This window comes from Diadema antillarum, unplaced genomic scaffold, assembly GCF_040938485.1.
Source record: "Diadema antillarum isolate AM-2024a unplaced genomic scaffold, OU_Dant_1.0 scf00000139, whole genome shotgun sequence".
In the NCBI taxonomy this organism is placed as follows: Eukaryota; Metazoa; Echinodermata; class Echinoidea; order Diadematoida; family Diadematidae; genus Diadema; species Diadema antillarum.
Window position 1 is genome coordinate 888039 of NW_027271028.1, and position 6085 is coordinate 894123.

At 35.8% G+C, this 6085-nt stretch overlaps 1 long non-coding RNA gene across 1 annotated transcript; it reads left to right on the forward strand.

The window, feature by feature from the left end:
* Nucleotides 1–2932: 2932 nt before the first annotated feature.
* LOC139721164 (uncharacterized) lies at nt 2933–5461 on the forward strand. Its single transcript, XR_011710210.1, has 4 exons — nt 2933–3064; nt 3861–4008; nt 4680–4783; nt 5167–5461. It is a non-coding gene; the product is annotated as an uncharacterized lncRNA (long non-coding RNA).
* Nucleotides 5462–6085: the final 624 nt, after the last annotated feature.

A 6085-nucleotide genomic window follows, 5' to 3' on the forward strand; every position in this document is an offset into this window, starting at 1 on the left:
ATGTTTTACTCCTCTCACGCCGATGCCTTCTGATCACAAGTTGGAAGCGTGCTTCATACTTCACCATCTGGCTACTGCTCGACCTTGTTTGTTCTCTCCGATATCGTCCTGCCAGCTAATCTATTTTCATCGATTCCTCCTGAAGAGGAATAAACTCTCTAAACTTAGTAGGTGCTAAAGAACACATCGTGGTTGAAAACCAACAGCTTGGAATTTACACGACCTTGCTTGACAAACAGTAATGGATTGTATTTTACGTCACTCGATTTGTCAGAAATATGGATGAAGCTGCTGTTTCTATAATTACTCACAATTGTGATAAGCAAATAGGGCAAAATCTGGTTGAAAAGTAGCATTGCAGGTAGCCACTTACATATTTCTAATTATGATCACTGTTAATTGATGTTAGAATGAGCTAGTTGGGCAATTAGACAATTTAGAAATTTGAATCATTCTCAATATTGTTAACTAGGATAATGATCCTGTATTATTCTTCTCCATGCCCTTTTTGATTAACATTTTGTACCAAGTGACAGTAGTACGATTGTAAAGCTGTTTTTTTTAAATTCATCACAGCGTAATTTTACTGGAGAAACATTTCTGCTGAAAAGCACCGCAAGCATTATACAACAAGCAATGCTTATACAATGGGAACGTTAACATTAACATTAACATCAACATTAACATTAACATTAACATTAACATTAACATTAACACACACAAAAAAATCACAATGGTATAATTTGCCAAAGTTTTCATGTATATTAATGGATGATTTCAATTCATGATTACAAGAGCTCCAATTATTCATATAACTGAAAGTTTGTTGATGAGATTCATTTCTGTTTTCTCTACATTTTTCTTTTTGAATCAATTATCTTTATGGTCTATCACAGGACATCCACTTCTCTGTACATATTCTAATAAAAGGGATTATAAAATCTCTTTTATTGGCATATCATACACACTTCCAATACAATTATTAATGTTCGAGCGTTTGTCTGGTGTCTGTAGTTACTGTATATAGTCACAGTGACCACAGATATATATATATATATATATATATATATATATATATATATATATCTTGGAACTTTCCACGTGTTGGACTTCGAATGTTGTAATTATAAGAAGAAAGAGTCTCAAGTACGCCATGGATCCAACGAAAAGTTTTTCATTACAAAATTTTCGGTCTGCCTCAGACCTTCGTCAGTGTAAAGACAATGATAGACAATGATAGACATTGTATATCATTGTCTTTACACTGACGAAGGTCTGAGGCAGACCGAAAATTTTGTAATAAAAAAACTTCTCGTTGGATCCATGGCGTACTTGAGACTCTTTCTTCTTATAATTATATATATATATATATATATATATATCGTCGGTGTTTTCACGAAGTGGCACGACCGGCCAAAATCGAGTAAATTTTCGATTTTAAGATTTTTGCATATTATGATAGTAAATACCGAGATCTACAACCTGACAAATTTTTGAACCTCAATCTCAAATAATTACGTAATAATAACGACCGTGTCACTTCGTGAAAACTTCGACTGGTCGGTCTACGATTTTCACGAAGTGGCACGATCGCGGGTTGACGGTGCGTATACGCCGGACGTCATCATTAATCATTCATCTGCCAAACGTCCTCGTACGCGCGCGTCTAAAATGGCTGCGCCCAGAGCAACGGAAGCTAGACCGATGAAATCGGTAAAGTTACATTTCGCTCTGTATTGACACTTTAATTGTTCATTTTTCACATTCTTGAATGTAGATTTATGAATGAGGAATTAGAATATCAAAACAGCGTAAATATGTATTCTTGCAGATCACATTGACTTCGTTTGGCGCTGTCCTAGGTTCGTTATCTACGTGTGCAGTCCCACATCTATTATTCGGTGTAAGTGGAGAATAGGCAGGGAAAGTGATTCGAACTAAAGTCAAATGAACACGTCTCACATCTGCATCGAATCTTAAACGCACTAACTGGTGATATATTGTGAAGTTTTATTGTTTCCTGTATTACGAGCTCAAATACGTAATGCAACGACCTACTTCCCAGGTGGCAGGTAGACTGATTTAACTCTCTTATCTTACTTGATTATGTCTGAATCTTCCAGGAATTTAGATCCATTTAAGGGAGTCTATATCTAGGCCTACAACTTCAACATCTAATTAAGATAGTTAACAGTGTTACAATGTTAATAGTGTTCTTGACCTGTCCAGGTTACCTGTCTAGGTTACTCTAAAAGTGATGTTATTTCACTGACTACCTTTGAATTCTCAATGAAAAAAAAAAATGATTTTAGAGTTACTTCTGCTAAAAGTCTAACGTTAAATCAGGGAGGTCCTCTTCCCATCTCCCTGTCTAAATTCAGGCGTTAACAACAACAATGGAGACTTTGATAATGTTGTCGAGAATACCGTAACAGCAAATTTGATTTGGATAGACAACAAGCAAAATGCATCGTTTATACTCAGCACCTGAATTCATAAATTGTTCTATCATGCTATATTATGAGCCTAAAAGCCTCAATGTGGTCGTAATTGGCCTATACGTGGCAAGTACTTTTGCCTTAGTTTGCAATTTTTCGTTTTGTTTGTTTTGATTTTCTACAATCTATGGTTCTTTGAAACACTAGGGTTTTTTTTCGGGGGGGGGGGGGGTGGAGGCTGGGGATTCGGAGCTGGGCAAATTGTAAAATTAAACCAAAGAGATGTTCATTGTTCATAAACTTCAGATTCTGGTAAGCCGGAGAATATAGACCTGAAAGGGATGGGGGGGGGGGGGAGGGGGGGGGGGGGCAGTGTGATGTTTTGCAAATCTGTGCATCAATTTTATGATCTTACAGAACTGGTAGTGATGGAGTTTCATGTGACTGACATCTTTCATTCATCTTCCTTTACAAACAGATTTTGAGGCCTTTGTGTGGACAACCCAACAACTTGCAGACTGGAATGAAATGAGTGCTGTCCTTCGATGATGGGCTACTTTACAGTATTGTACTCCATACCGCATTCCTGCAGATTTCTCCTATCATCTCAAGCTTGAACAAGACCCGTAAGTTACATTGCTATCTGTCAAGGATTTAGAGTAAATTAGACAGACCAGTGTGTAATAGACAGTGCAGGCACACTACTGGTAATAATAATATTACTAATATGATTTGCCACACTAATATGATTTGCCACATACTAAAATAATTGTTTTGATTACCTTTGAATTCTCCATGAAAAAAAAAAATGATTTTAGAGTTACTTCTGCTAAAAGTCTAACGTTAAATCAGGGAGGTCCTCTTCCCACCTCCCTGTCTAATTGAGGCGTTACCAACAGCAATGAAGAGTTTGATAATGTTGTCAAGAATACCGTACCAGCAAATTTGATTTGGAATAATGGATAGACAACAAGAAAAAAAAACAAAAAAACTCCTGTGCAACGTTTATGCTCAGCACATGAATTCATAAATTGTTCTGTCATGCTATATTATGAGCCTAAAAGCCTCAATGTAGACGTAATTGGCCTATACGTGGCAAGTACTTTTGCCTTAGGTTGCGATTTTTCATTTTGTTTGTTTTGATTTTCTACAATCTATGGTTCTTTGAAACACAGAGGGTTTTTTTTGGGGGGGGGGATGGAGGCTAGAGATTCAGAGCTAGGCAAATTGTAAAATTAAACCAGAGAGACATTCATAAACTTCAGATTCTGGTAAGCTGTAGAATATAGACCTGAAAGGGATGGGGGGGGGGGGCAGTGTGATGTTTTGCAAATCTGTGCATCAATGTTATGATCTTACAGAACTGGTAGTGATGGAGTTTCATGTGACTGACATCTTTTATTCATCTTCCATTACAAACAGATATTGAGGCATTTGTGTGGACAACCCAACAACTTGCAGACTGGAATGAAATGAGTGCTGTCCTTCGATGATGGGCTACTTTACAGTATTGTACTCCATACCACATTCCTGCAGATTTCTCCTATCATCTCAAGCTTGAACAAGAACCGTAAGTTACATTGCTATCTGTCAAGGACTTAGAGTAAATTAGACAGACCAGTGTGTAATAGACAGTGCAGGCACACTACTACTAATAATAATATTCCTAATATGATTTGCCACATACTGAAATAATTGTTTTGTCTTACTCTTTCTTTAATTACAACTGTATTTGTAGTTTTATGAATGTGAAGCACTGACATAACATGGAATCCAACATTTTGACATCTAATTATCTGTAGTCATGTTGCATTTTGGTATAAAGGCAATGTTGTCCCTCAGTCTGATTTTGATGTGGTAGCAGTGTGCATTTCTTCAGTGTCATGTATCTTTCAGGACTGTTGTAACTGTAGTTTTTTATTGTTAGTTTGATTATTGTTGTGTTTTTATTTTTTTATTGGGGGGGGGGGCAAGGGAGATGAGGAAGAACAGTTACACACTCTGTACTGATATGAGATACCATCAACTTTGCAAAAGTCAATGGCACATACTGTATGACAAATTCTTGGCAGAGAAGATGAAAATGAACTGTCTCAATATACATTTATAGTTTTACTCATGTCAATGTGTTTTTTTCTTTGTTCACTCAGAAGTCAAATGTCTGAGACATTACTTACATGGAATTGACTGTGTCACTGATTTTCACTTGTGATGTCCTGCTTTCTTTATTCTTTACTTTAGTTCTGCTCCTGATTCTAGTCAACAATATGTTCATTCACCATTTCGTCTGGCGTAGCATCCTCTTTTTACTGCACTCAAAGGTTACATTGTGCACCATGCTAAAGGTGAGCACGATCAATAAACAGCATAACACCTTTTCATGTAGTATTTGGTTTTATTTTGTCATAGACAATTACTAAGAAAATCCAGTGTCAATGGACAATTAGGTGTAATCCTACTACAGTCTTGTTATGCACATTATCACATTGATTTAAACTTTATGATAAAAAAAAAGATGTATTAGCACTTTTGAGTAAAACATTACCAAAGTGTTGATATGAAAGGAACATTATCATACAATTATTTTCTTAGGGAAATCGGTGTAGTTTTAGAAATGTGTGAAATTAATTAAGAAGTATATTATGACTGTTGTATCAAATGTCATCATTCTCCTCTGCAATGGAGAAGTAACATTGTCTGTGAAAAACAATTGTTCCTCTTTGCATAGGGAGAGAAGCAGATAACAACTGTCTACTGGAGAAAGCCAAGAGAAACCCGAAACAGCTACAAATGACTAGGGTGGCTGAGCTGAACATCTGCACTAAAATCCAAGCCATGGGATCATTGTGGAAGGAGATCATAGCAATATTTCACCACAATCACAGAGTTGCTCCACACAGCAGCATCAAACTTTTCACAAGAGTGTGTGCTCTATGAATGGACAGGCAGGTTCTAGCAGAACATTATTTCGATGTTCTTTTTGATTTTCTATTTAATGACTTTGGGTTTGTATGTGTGCAGAAATGGGGGGGGGGGGGTAGTGGTGTCATAAAGTAGGACATCATTTTTAATGATAATAATAATAATAATAATAATAATAATAATAATAATAATAATAATGATAATCATCATCATCATAATCATAATCATAACAATAAAAATAGTAATAATTATAATAATCAACAGTGCTTTAATATATAGCATAGTGGAAACATTCTGTATTATGCCATTTGTGCTCAAGGATAGACATGATTGAACAAAAACATACAATTGCAATTACAGTGATACCTTTTTTCACGTTTAGACTGTAATGGTAGAGACATTACAAGCAAATGTATGCCATTGTTTTTTTATTCAGGATAACAAGTAAGTCACTACCTTTTGAACGAAGGTTTCTCTCTGGTGTATTTTCTATTTAAAGTAGTTCTTTCAAATAGTGTGGATTCAAAAGTTAATATCAACATTTTGATCTGTGTATGAATTTTGACTGGAAACTAGTGCAAGCTTCTTAGCACTGGTGAAATTTTTGTTCATTTTTTTTTAATTTGGACACTACTCTTGCAGCAGAGTTTGGAATAGCTTGTAATCTCTGTATCTGTTTGACTGACAATCCACAAAGTAATTAATGACAAGATCAACATGTCACA